The sequence below is a fragment of the Scyliorhinus torazame genome, chromosome 3, assembly GCF_047496885.1.
Source record: "Scyliorhinus torazame isolate Kashiwa2021f chromosome 3, sScyTor2.1, whole genome shotgun sequence".
NCBI lineage: Eukaryota > Metazoa > Chordata > Chondrichthyes > Carcharhiniformes > Scyliorhinidae > Scyliorhinus > Scyliorhinus torazame.
The window spans coordinates 140225356-140239358 of NC_092709.1; the positions used below are offsets into that span (position 1 = coordinate 140225356).

General features: G+C 46.7%; 1 protein-coding gene across 15 annotated transcripts in view; it reads left to right on the forward strand.

Annotated features, from left to right (window-relative positions):
* ptpn13 (protein tyrosine phosphatase non-receptor type 13) overlaps positions 1–14003 on the forward strand; it is a 411247-nt gene that overhangs the window by 390923 nt on the left and 6321 nt on the right. The window lies entirely within an intron of this gene.

Below are 14003 nucleotides of genomic sequence, written 5' to 3' on the forward strand. Positions count from 1 at the left end.
CACCAACAACTTTGCGTCCACATTCAACATTGAGATTGGACAGTACAATCCACACTGCTCAGGGCCTTTGATCTTCTTTAAAATGAGCAATATAGTGGCCTGTGACAGCATTGGGAGGAGCTCCCTCCTCACCATCGACTCATTATACATCCCAACGAGCAAGGACCTCAGCTCCAACCCAAACATCTTATAAAACTCGACTGGGAATCCATCCGGCACCCGGGCCTTACCCAACTGCATTGACCCAACGCAATCTATCACCTCCCTCAGCCTAATCAGGTCCCCAAACCCTGCACTTTCAAACCTCGCGAGCTCCCACCCGTCCAAAAACAGTTTCATCCTTTCATCTCTCACAGGAGACTGGGTGTCATACAACCTCCGATAAAAGGCCTCAAAACCCCCATTCACCCCCTCTGGCTCTGATACCACAGTACTCCTCTCATCCTTCACCCTCCCAATCTCTCTCGCCGTTGCCTGCTTCCTCAACTGATGCACAAGCATCCTACTCGCTTTCATAAACCCCTCTGGCTCTACACAATTGTCCCACTGCCTTTCCAGTGGACACAAGCCTAAAGTCCATCTGGAGCCTCTGCCTCTCCCTCAGTTACGCCTTCTCAGGCGCCACCGCATATCTCCAGTCCACCCTCGGAATGTCCTCCATCAACCTCATCCTCACAACCCACTCCTCTCTCTCTCTCTCTCTCTCTGCACCCAAATCAATATAAATTCCCCCCCCCCCCCGCCCCTTACTATCTCTTTCAGCGCCAACATGGTGGCAGAAACCTCCCCCTTCAGCTCACCATAATTTTGGATGGCCACCCTCACCCTCTCACAGACCCCCTTGTCCACCAGCAACCTACATCCAACCTCCACTGCGGCCGCTGAGCCTCCCCCTGCATCACCCACAAATCCACCCAGTGCAGCATATGGTCAGAGTTTGTTCAGGTGGCTATAAAAAACAACATGGTACTATTCAAAGAGGAGAGGTACCCTGGCTTGCTGGAGGGCCTCCTGCCAGCCCGAGGGTATATTGTAAACCGCCTCTCCTCCACGGTATCCAGCAAAATAGTGAGGGCCCCCTCTGTAAACCGTGGAACTGGTTTCCTTAGTTGTTAACTTTTGGTTGGTTCAATTGGCTCTGTTTTATAACCTTTGCTCCAGAGTCGCCAGGTATCTTTATGATACCGCCACGAGGTTCAAGTTCAAGTAATGACCAATAACTCAGTACACCAATTAGTAAGATTCAAATCAAAGCACATTTATTTACACACAGTCAAATCTACTCGTGCATAAACTCTACTTTCTAAGCTGTTTCTATCACTAACAGGCCAATACTTAGCTTCGGACTGGCCCACCAGGTCAGGGGAACAAATGGCCTTTCGTTCGGGTTCTGAGTTTGCGGGATTCAAAAGCTGGTACGGACTGGTAGCTAGGAGCGCCTATCTCGTAGCGAGCGTTGACTTGAGACTTGCGTTCTTTGGCGGCAGCTGGACAGGTCACTGTCAAGGGCTGCTTCGCGTTGCTGAGTGACCCTGTCAAGAAGGACGATTTGAACTTGGGGGCTTTACTTTATAGTCCCCAGGGGCTTCCCGTCTTTCGGGGCGGACCCCGTACCTGGTTCCAAGTGATTGGACTTTGTTCCAATCGCTTAGTTCGATTTCTCCAATACTGGAGCGGTTCCCTGATCGATGGGCGGTCTTTAGGTGTCCGTTAACCTCTTTTGTGTTGGCTCCTGCTGGCGCCGAGGAGTCTGGCTTGGCCTTGTTTATCTCAAATGTTTCGATTGTTCCCGGGGATCGTTCATTAGTATGTAGATGGCCGCTACATTATTGTGCAGATGGTTGCTGGTATCGATGCTGTCTGGGCTTTTGCAGAGTCTAATACACAGTAACTTGCACCTGCTAGTTTTTGCCTGTGTTGGCTGAATTTCCCTTCAGCCTTTGCTGTTCTCCATTTTACGTCGGGAGTTGGCCAACCCAGGTGGCTACACCTTGCTGCCATCCCCCTGGCTTGAATGAGAGCAAGTACTGAGGAGCCGTTTTGATGTAGCGCCCCCTTCTCTGAAGTGCTCAGATGACCCACGGGGCGGAAAATCAGACGCTCTGCACCTCAGGCGCAGAGTTTTTCACATTTGGAAAAAATATATTTTCTAAATGCCTGAAAATTGCTGTCCGGATCACACCGCCAGGGTCGGCAGGAATCGCATGGATTATCTTGCCAAAAATGATACTTTGTCTTTTTTTTTTAAATCCCCTCATTATCTTTAAGATGAGACAGAAAACTGAGGGCCCAAAGTTTTTGGACATAAAAAACACCATGGCACTATTCAAGGAAGAGGTGCCCTGGCTAACACTTGGAACACTTATCTTATTTTGGGAATTAACGTTTATCCCTCTATTAGCACATTCTAAAACAGATTAATGGGTAATTTATCTCATTGTTGTTTGTGGGGGCTTGGCTGTGTGCTAATTAGCTGCATGCTTGCCTGTAAAACAGCAATTCAAAAGTAACTCATTGACACTTAGATTTCCTGAGAATGTGACAGGTGGTGCTATCGCAATACAATTTCTTTCTTTCTTTATATTTTTGTCCAGCAAAATCATCAGCACTGAATCTTGATGCAAAGGCATGCCACCATTTTGCATATAACAAACCATTTTACATTGAAAAAATCTTCAATCTCAGGTGCATATTATGCAAAGATACATGATATGCAAAAGAATTACATGAATCTGGCTATTGAATAATTTGGCAAAATTGATTTCTGCAATCCACATGCAAACTGGGAAAAATTGGTAGTGGTATTTTGGTTTTGTTAAGCAGTGAGGTAGTGCTAATGTTTTAATAAAAGTGAAGAATAGAGTCAAAATCAAGTTGAATGCCATGGGTTGCACATTAATTAAAATCACTACAAAAGTGTCTTAAACCCCTCAGCCTTGCCATGTGTGGCTGAAAATTCACATTCTTTTGCAGTTACGCCTATGTCAGCACTAAATATATTTTATTGTACACAACATATTTGAATGCATGATACCCTCAATTTATTTGCAACGCCACACACAGTATCTTAAAGGGACCAACTTCTAATGACTTGGATAGGTTGCATGAGCAATTTGCAGGGAGCATTGGTATATATTATAGAATCCCTAAAGTGCAGAGGGAGGCCATTCGGCCCATCAATTCCGCACCAACCCTCCGAAAGATCACCCTACATAGGCCCACTCCCCTGCCCTATTCCCGTCATCCCACATAGCCTTTTGCACACTAAGGGGCAATTTAGCATGGCAATCCACCTCGCCTGCGCTTCTTTGGACTGTGGGAGGAAACTGGAACACCTAGAGGAAACCCACGCAGACATGGGAGAATGTGCAAACACCACACCGACGATCGCCTGTGGTCAGAATCAAACCCAGGTCCCAGGTGCTGTTGGGCAGCAGTACTACTGTGCCACCATGCCACCCATGTCCACCATAACCTTGGTAAGAATATATTAGGATGGCTGGTAAATGGACTATCTCGACTTCCGGGTGCGGCGATAACCAGCTAAGTCGCACATTTCGGCAGCTCCCGGTGGAACGGACTTTTGGGCTCTTAATAAGAGCCCCAACGGCAATTTTAACGGCTAAAAGCACGGTGCGGTAAACCAGAAGGGAATCCCCCCTGGATACGGATGGAAAAAGGAGAGGAAAGTGGCCGGATTGCGGTGGATCCTTTAGAGCAATGGCAAGGAAGGCAAGCAAAAACCAAGATGGCGTCGGAAGGTGGCAGTTTAATATGGGGCCCTGAACAACACGAGTTTTTGAAACGCTGCGTGGAAGAGCTTAAAAAGGAAATGAAGAAAGAGCTGTTGGCCCCGATATTACAGGCGATTGAAGGGCTAAAAGATGAGCAAAAGACCCAGGAGCGGGAGCTTCGGGTCGTGAAGGCAAAGGCTGCCGAGAACGAGGACGATATACAGGGTCTGGTGGTGAAGACGGAGATGCACGAGGCACACCATAAACTATGTGTGGAAAGGCTGGAGGTGCTGGAGAATAATGCGAGGAGGAAGAATTTAAGGATTCTTGGTCTTCCTGAAGGTGCAGAAGGGGCGGACGTCGGGGCATATGTGAGCACGATGCTGCACTCGTTAATGGGAGCGGAGGCCCCGACGGGTCCGTTGGAGGTGGAGGGAGCCTATCGAGTTATGGCGCGAGGACCGAGAGCAGGAGAAATTCCCAGAGCCATAGTGGTGAGATTCCTCCGTTTTAAGGACAGAGAGATGGCCCTCAGATGGGCAAAGAAAACTCGGAGCAGTAGGTGGGAGAACGCGGTGATCCGCGTATATCAAGACTGGAGTGCGGAGGTGGCGAGAAGGAGAGCGAGCTTTAATCGGGCCAAGGCAGTGCTTCATAAAAAGAAGATTAAATTTGGAATGCTGCAGCCGGCAAGATTGTGGGCCACATATCAAGGGAAGCACCACTACTTTGAAACGGCGGATGAGGCGTGGACATTTATTGTTGAAGAGAAATTGGAATAAGCGGGTTATTAAAAAGAACGTTTGAAACAAAGTGGTGGGGCGAATATGGGGGGCAAAGAGGGGGGGAAAAGGGGGGAGAGATGATTTTTATGTTGTTAATCCTGTGACCCGGTAACTTTTCTCTCTTCCACAGGTTGTGGGGGAGGGAGGAAGGGAGTTGGAGGAGCTGGGGGCGTTGGCCATTGGGGGCGGGGCCAAAAGGGAAGCGCGGGCTTTGTTCCCGCGCTGTGATAATTATGGCGGGAATAGGGAAGCAGGAAGGAGGGGGCGTCGCACGGTGCGAGCCGAGGTCACGGGGGGAAGCCGAGGTCGGCCAGAGTTTGCTGACTTCTGGGAGCAATATGGGGGGTGTAACTACGCTAGTGGGGGATATAGCGGGGGGGGTGGGAGGGGGGATTTACTGGGTTGCTGCTGCTGGGGAGAAGGGGGAGCTGGTGTGGGGTGGGCGGGGCGGGAGGGCACCGCCTGGGGGGGACACAGCTGCGTGGGAACCGGGTGAGGAGCTGGATAAAAGGGGATGGCTAATCGACAAGGGGGGGGGGGGTTAAAGAGCCCCCGAACCCAGCTGATCACGTGGAATGTGAGGGGGCTGAACGGGCCGATAAAGAGGGCACGGGTACTCGCACACCTTAAGAAACTTAAGGCAGATGTGGTTATGTTACAGGAGACACATTTGAAACTGATAGACCAGGTTAGACTACGCAAAGGATGAGTGGGGCAGGTGTTTCATTCGGGGCTAGATGCGAAAAACAGGGGCGTGGCTATACTAGTGGGGAAGCGGGTAATGTTTGAGGCAAAGACCATAGTGGCGGATAGTGGGGGCAGATACGTGATGGTGTGTGGCAAACTACAGGGGGAGGCGGTGGTCTTAGTGAACGTATATGCCCCGAACTGGGATGATGCCAACTTTATGAGGCGCATGTTAGGACGTATCCCGGACCTAGAGGTGGGGAAGTTGGTAATGGGTGGAGATTTTAACACGGTGCTGGAACCAGGGCTGGACAGATCGAGGTCCAGGACTGGAAGGAGGCCGGCAGCAGCCAAGGTGCTTAAAGACTTTATGGAGCAGATGGGAGGAGTAGACCCATGGAGATTTAGCAGACCTAGGAGTAAGGAGTTTTCGTTTTTCTCCTATGTCCACAAAGTTTATTCGCGAATAGACTTTTTTTGTTTTGGGAAGGGCGTTGATCCCGAAGGTGAGGGAGACGGAGTATACGGCTATAGCTATTTCGGATCACGCTCCACACTGGGTGGACTTGGAGACAGGGGAGGAAAAAGAACGGCGTCCACCCTGGAGAATGGACATGGGACTAATGGCGGATGAGGGTGTGTGTCTAAGGGTGAGGGGGTGTATTGAAAAGTACTTGGAACTCAATGATAATGGGGAGGTCCAGGTGGGAGTGGTCTGGGAGGCGCTGAAGGCAGTGGTTAGAGGGGAGCTGATATCAATCAGGGCACATAAAGGAAAGCAGGAGAGTAGGGAACAGGAGCGGTTGCTGCAAGAACTTCTGAGGGTGGACAGGCAATATGCGGAGGCACCGGAGGAGGGACTGTACAGGGAAAGGCAAAGGCTACACGTAGAATATGATTTGCTGACAACGGGTACTGCAGAGGCACAGTGGAGGAAGGCATAGGGTGTACAGTACGAATATGGGGAGAAGGCGAGCAGGTTGCTGGCCCACCAATTGAGGAAAAGGGGAGCAGCGAGGGAAATAGGGGGAGTGAGGGATGAGGAGGGAGAGATGGAGCGGGGAGCGGAGAGAGTGAATGGAGTGTTCAAGGCATTCTATGAAAGATTATATGAAGCTCAGCCCCCGGATGGGAAGGAGAGAATGATGTGTTTTCTGGACCAGCTGGAATTTCCTAAGGTGGAGGAGCAGGTGAGGGTGGGACTGGGAGCACAGATCGAAATGGAGGAAGTAGTGAAAGGAATTAGGAGCATGCAGGCGGGGAAGGCCCCGGGACCGGATGGATTTCCAGTTGAATTTTACAGGAAATATGTTGACTTGCTCACCCCGCTACTGATGCGAACCTTTAATGAGGCGAGGGAAAGGGGACAGCTGCCCCCGACTATGTCAGAGGCAATGATATCGCTTCTCCTAAAGAAGGAAAAAGACCCGCCACAATGTGGGTCCTATAGGCCTATTTCCAACCTGAACGTAGACGCTAAGATTCTGGCCAAGGTAATGGCAATGAGGATAGAGGATTGGGTCCCGGGGGTGGTCCATGAGGACCAAACTGGATTTGTGAAGGGGAGACAGCTGAATACGAATATACGGAGGCTGCTAGGGGTAATGATGATGCCCCCACCAGAGGGGGAAGCGGAGATAGTGGTGGCGATGGATGCCGAGAAAGCATTTGATAGAGTGGAGTGGGATTATTTGTGGGAGGTGTTGAGGAGATTTGGCTTTGGAGATGAGTATATTAGATGGGTACAGCTGCTGTATAGGGCCCCGGTGGCGAGCGTGGTCACGAATGGACGGGGGTCTGCGTAGTTTCGGCTCCATCGAGGGACGAGGCAGGGATGTCCTCTGTCCCCGTTATTGTTTGCACTGGCGATTGAGCCCCTGGCAATAGCATTGAGGGGTTCCAGGAAGTGGAGGGGAGTACTCAGGGGAGGAGAAGAACACCGGGTATCTCTGTATGCGGACGATTTGTTGTTGTATGTGGCGGACCCGGCGGAGGGGATGCCAGAGATAATGCGGATACTTGGGGAGTTTGGAGAATTTTCAGGATATAAACTGAACATGGGGAAAAGTGAGTTGTTTGTGGTGCATCCAGGGGAGCAGAGCAGAGAAATAGAGGACTTACCGCTGAGGACGGTAACAAGGGACTTTCACTACTTGGGGATCCAGATAGCCAAGAATTGGGGTACATTGCATAGGTTAAATTTAACGCGGTTGGTAGAACAGATGGAGGAGGACTTCAAGAGATGGGACATGGTATCCCTGTCACTGGCAGGGAGGGTGCAGGCGGTTAAAATGGTAGTCCTCCCGAGATTCCTCTTTGTGTTTCAGTGCCTCCCGGTGGTGATCACGAAGGCTTTTTTCAAAAGGATTGTGAAGAGTATCATGAGTTTTGTGTGGGCCGGGAAGACCCCGAGAGTGAGGAAGGGATTTTTGCAGCGTAGTAGGGATAGTGGGGGGCTGGCACTACCGAGCCTAAGTGGGTACTACTGGGCCGCCAATATCTCGATGGTATGTAAGTGGATGGGAGAAGAGGAGGGAGCGACGTGGAAGAGATTGGAGAGGGCGTCCTGCAGGGGGACTAGCCTACAAGCTATGGTGACGGCGCCGTTGCCGTTCTCACCGAAGAAATACACCACAAGCCCGGTGGTGGTGGCTACTCTGAAAATTTGGGGGCATTGGAGACGGCATAGGGGAAAGACGGGAGCCTCGGTGTGGTCCCCGATAAGAAGTAACCATAGGTTTGCTCCGGGGAGAATGGATGGGGGATTTGGAACATGGCAAAGAGCAGGAGTAACACAATTGAGAGATCTATTTGTAGATGGGCGTTTGCAAGTCTGGGAGCGCTGACCGAAAAATATGGGTTGCCCCAAGGGAATGCATTCCGGTATATGCAACTGAGGGCTTTTGCGAGGCAACAGGTGAGGAATTCCCGCAGCTCCCGACGCAGTAGGTGCAGGACAGAGTGATCTCAAAGACATGGGTGGGGGACGGTAAGGTATCAGACATATATAGGGAAATGAGGGACGAGGGGGAGATTATGGTAGATGAGCTGAAAGGGAAATGGGAAGAAGAGCTGGGGGAGGAGATTGAGGAGGGGCTGTGGGCTGATGCCCTAAGTAGGGTAAACTCATCGTCCTCGTGTGCCAGGCTAAGCCTGATACAATTTAAGGTGTTACACAGGGCGCATATGACTGGAGCACGGCTCAGTAAATTTTTTGGAGTAGAGGATAGGTGTGCGAGATACTCGAGAAGCCCAGCGAATCACACCCACATGTTCTGGTCATGTCCGGCACTACAGGGGTTTTGGGTGGGGGTGACAAAGGTGCTTTCGAAGGTGGTGGGGGTCCAGGTCGAACCAAGCTGGGGGTTGGCTATATTCGGGGTTGCAGAAGAGCCGGGAGTGCAGGAGGCGAAAGAGGCTGATGTTTTGGCCTTTGCGTCCCTAGTAGCCTGGCGCAGGATACTGTTGATGTGGAAGGAAGCCAAGCCCCCGGGTGTGGAGACCTGGATAAATGACATGGCAGGGTTTATAAAGCTGGAACGGATTAAGTTCGTCCTAAGGGGATCGGCTCAAGGGTTCACCAGGCGGTGGCAACCGTTCGTCGAATACCTCACAGAAAGATAGAGGGAATGGAAAAGAAGAAGACAGCAGCAGCAACCGGGGCGGGGGGGGGGGGGGGAGGAGGAACCAGAAGGACTCTCAGGGATGTTTGTGTATAAGTATAATATGTATCGGTTGTTGCTATAGGTAATTGTATACTGGACTGCTGAATTGTATTTTTGGAGAGTATTTATTTGGGACAAGGCAGTTGCCATTTAGTTTTGTTTTTAATTTTGATGTTGTTTATATATTACTTATTTCTTGTTTAAAAAACTGGCCATTGTTATTTATATTGTTATATTACTGTGTAAAAGATACACAATGTACTGTTATGGTTGGCCAAAAGTTTTGAATAAAATATATTTATTAAAAAAAAATTTTTAATGGACTATCTCAGCTTACGCCAAAGACTTGCCCTGTGGGGCATGCATTTGCACCTTTTACAAAGCCATCATCGTAAGAGGTTGCATGAGCTCAAAGAGTTCCCACATCCCAAGCCATTATTGGGATGCAGACTATGGTTAGGAAAGTGACACTGGGACAAATCGGGCTGAATAAAGAAATCCCCTTATTAATCAAGAACACCATTTTGTGCTTGATGTGCTGTTACCTACAGGGCTACAGACCAAGAGCTGGAAGGTGGAATTAGCAGAATAGTTCTTTCATAGAACATGAGAACTAGGAGCAAGAGTAGGCAATTTAGCCTCTCTAGCCTGCTCCAACGTTCAATACGGCCATGCAATCATGACTGATCTCACCATAGCCTCAACTCCACCATCCTGCCCATTCTCCATAACCCTTCACCCCATGACTAATTAAAAACCTGTCTGACTCCTTAAATTTACTGACTTTGGAAATAAATCCAAATTATATTTAGGAATTTACGGTTTAATTCAATGTACTCAGCAGAATTACTGGGCCTAATGGTTAGTAAGTATGGCATCTTTTTTCTTCCCTCTGGTGCATAAGGATCAGCTGACCAAGAACGGAAACATCAATTATTAATACTTGTTCGTAGTATACTTTGACTTTCAGAAAATAGTTGCTACGTTCTCCAATGGGAGGTGTGACTAAAATGAAACCTCAAGGCAGTTATACAATAGATCTGCACATGAGCAGATGGTGTGAAACTGAAGTTAATTGTCACTAGTAGATGCTTTAGAATAGAAAATAGAACAGTAATAGAAAATATTGACAGGTAGAATTCCTGTTAGATAGTTGTCTTTAAACTTGATGGAAATTAAAGCTATTTGCTCATCCTGTCATTCAGGACAGGTACAAAAGAGAATGTTTTTATCTTCAGCTAAACTGGTGACTCTTCAATGGGTCTATTGTGGTCAATGAATGAAATGAACAGCTCAATGTGCTAATGAACTATGCAAACCAGGTTTGCTCCCTGGACTGTGATGCATTAGCTGAGGTAAGTCATGGCAGCAGTTGCAGACTATAATTGACTTTGGCGCCTCTAAGCTAGAGAAGGGAAAGTTCAGCCAACGTTTAACTCCCAAGCACTTTATGTGACTACACAAATATAAATATCAGGCGATATATCAGGCAGTGTCAACCATGGCTTAGTTGGTAGCATCTTGGCCACTAATTCAGAAGGCCATCGATACATCTCTCACTCTCTTGACATGAGCAGAAAGATCGAGGATGACGAGTGCTATAATGCCAGAAGTGCCATCGTTTGGATGAGACTTCGAACAATCCGATCTCTGTTGGATGTAAAGGATCACAGAGCACTATTTCGAAGGAGAGTTACCCTTGGTGTCTTGACAAATATTTATCCCTCAATCAAAATCATGAAACAGATAATCAGGTCACTGCTACATTGCTGATTGTGGGAATCTGCTGGACCTCATGGCTGTAAAGCGCTTTTGGATATCCTGCAGTTGTGAAAGATGTTTATAGAAATGATTTTTTTTTAGAATAAGATCTGGCTTGCCTGTTTAGTGCATTCAAATTGTCTGCAGACATTCACGAACTGAGCTGTTGTTTGGAATTTGGCCCCGTATATGCGTTCTTGAGGACTGCTGGTGCCTGTATTATCCCAGCAAGCGATGAAGTCTTCCAGAGGAAGATAAATGGAAACCTTACCTTTTCTTCTGTGTTTAATTTGGTTGACTATACCTGCAGAAAGCATGTTTCTTATTATATCTTGAACACGACAGCATGTTTTGATTCGAACTGGTCCTTGGCACTCTCTCGTCTGGTAGATGTCTACTTCAAAAGGAGCTTAACGATCCAGGTGGTATGCATATGATGCTTTGATGCTTACATTCAGCAGTAAAAAGCGTTCTTCCAACAGCAATAAAAAAAATTGACCATTTTATTTATTATCACTCAAACAAACATTGTAGCAAGTTCTACTGTAGACCCTGAATACAAGGATATGTCGAGATGTTTTAATTTTCAACAGTTTGTAATTATGAAGATTAAGTTTAGCAGTGACAAGCTCAGGGAAGGTGATGTAGTGAGTAAAGTAACTAATTCAACACATTGAATCCCTCACCTTAAAATAAATCCTCAAGCTCTTCACAATATAATGTTTACAATTCGTTCAAATGGTCAGGAATTTTTTTTTCTTACTTTAATAATTTCTCTGCTCCCTCCCACCTGCAAAAGCATTTGTTCTAAAGAACGAGGGACAAACTCATAATTTAACAAACGGCCAACTATAAAAAGTTTTTTTTTCCGGTCAGCAGATTAAATCTGGATGTAATTAGGTGGTGTGTTTCTGTTGCCTACTGTCAGTGTACTTTACGTTAGGGAAATTGTACTTTGCAATATCCAATCTAATCTTGCACCAATTAAATGAATAGAAACAAGGATATGGTTCAGGTATAGTCGAGGTACATTCGCGCAGTCTGGGCGGAAGGCAGGACAGGCCAGAGATCCCAGGAATATAAGAGACAGAGAGTTGGATGAAGCACGAAAAGGGATGCTATTACCGATGTCAGAGTTATAATACGGGCAGCACGGTAGCGCAGTGGCAGCACTGCTGCCTCACGGCGCCAGGTTCAATCCCAGCTCTGGATCACTGTCCATGTGGAGTTTGCACATTCTCCCCGTGTTTGCGTGGGTTTCGACCCCACAACCCAAAGATGTGCAGAGTAGGTCGATTGGCGATGCTAAATTGACCCTTAATTGGAAAAAACGAATTGGGTACTCTAAATTCTTTTTAAAAAAGAGTTATAATGCAAGTGAGAACCAGGCTGATTTCAGAAATGTCAAAGAGAAATTGAAAAATAAATTAGAGAGGCAAAGAGTGAGCATAAGAGGCTGGCAGCTTACTTACATAAAAGGTATCCAAAAGTCTATAACCATCTAAATAGTACAGTAAGAGCAGATGGGGAGGTTTGATTACGGACCAAAGCTGAGACCTACGCATGGAGGCAGTGGGCAGAGCTGAGGTACTAAATTAGTACTTTGCATTCTGTGTTTACCAAGGAATAAACTTCCAGTCCTCTTTCGCTACGGAGATGATGCCAAAGGACAGGAGAATTGCAAATATTATACCCTGGTTTTAAAAAGATGTACGGCTAAACCCATCACTACAGGCCAGTCAGTTTAAATGTAATGGTGGAAAAGCTTTTGGAAACAATCACTTGGACATGTGTGGATTGATTAGCTATAGTCAGCACAGATTTATCGAAGGCAATTTGAGTTTAACAAACTTGACTGACTATTTTTACTGAGGTAACAGATACTTAGCGACGGTTATGCAGTTGGTATGTTCCATATGGACTTCCAAAAGGAAAGTGGCAGCATAGATATAAAGTTGGCTGAGTGATTTAAAAAATTGAAAGTAGTGATGAATAGTTGTTTTGTAGACTGGAGAAAGGTATACAGTTGGGTTTATCAGTGTTCCAGGAAAAGAGTGGGGGAGTGGGATTAGCTGCATTGCTCCTGCAGAGAGCCAGCCAAACGTAATGACTTCCTCCTGGGCTGTAACCATTCAATTATTCTGAGATTTTCAATCTACATTTTTTGGTTCAAAGTTGGTTTATTGTGTGGCAATTCAAACTTAAATAGAAAAAGTTTCATTACTGCACCAAAACAATTTGATTACTCTGCTGCCTGTATAAAACTCACACTTAATCCCAATCGCCCATCGCCCCAGTGCTGATTGATTTCTCAATTCTCCCACTGTCTCCCAGTTTGGTAAATTTGTGATTTTAAAATGATCATCCTTTGTTTTCAAATTCCTCTGGGACTTCATCCTTCCCTTTCCCTATCATCTCCTCCAGCCTTATAATCCTCTGATCTACCCATGCCTCTCCAACTCTAGTCTCTTTAGCGAACACGATTGAAGTTGCTCCACCATTGGTGGCATTGCCTTACACTGAGGCTCTAAATTGTGGAACTTCCACCATAAACCTCGCCACCCCTTTAAGATGCTCCTTAAAACCTACTTCTTTGACAAAGCTGCTGGGCATCTGTCATAATATCACCTTATGTCACTCAGAGTCAAATTATGTTTGATAATCTCACCTATGATGTGTCTGGGATGTATCACTACATTAAAGGCATTAACTTAACACAAGATATTTTGATGCCACGTTATTAGGAAATGCATTTCAGAACCTCGGACTTCATCACAAAAGTGGACCCAAAATCAACAAGTATGTCATGTAATCCGTGTGATATTGCCAATGAAAGCCACAATGTGCATTCCATTTATTATATATGGCATGAATGCAAAGGTTGGAAGAAATTAAGATTTCTACCAATCACTTTGTTCTCCACAGGGAAACTGGGAAAAAAGCAGAAGCACCTTTTGAGCTTTGATAAAGAGTCATCCAGACTTGAAACGTTAGGTCCCTTCTGTCTCCACAGATGGTGTCAGACCTGCTGAGATTGTCCAGTGTATTCTGTTTTTGTTTCCGATTCCAGTATCCGCAGTAATTTGCTTTTACCTTTGATCCTTACCTGCCTTTCAGCATCTATTGAACCTCAGCCATATGCATTTGTGAAATCTAGGTTTGAGCAATGGCTTGAGTTGACCATGCTTGTCTTAAATTATATAATGAACTCAATTTTTGGTTATTGTATTGTTTGAAATAAACAATCAAAGTTACTGGGCTGCCTCTTGAGAATTCACATGGGTTTGTGCTTCTGATCACCATACTTGTGAAACTGCATTGAATGGTTAATCAACCTGCCAACCATCCTGACTTGACATGAGCATATGACA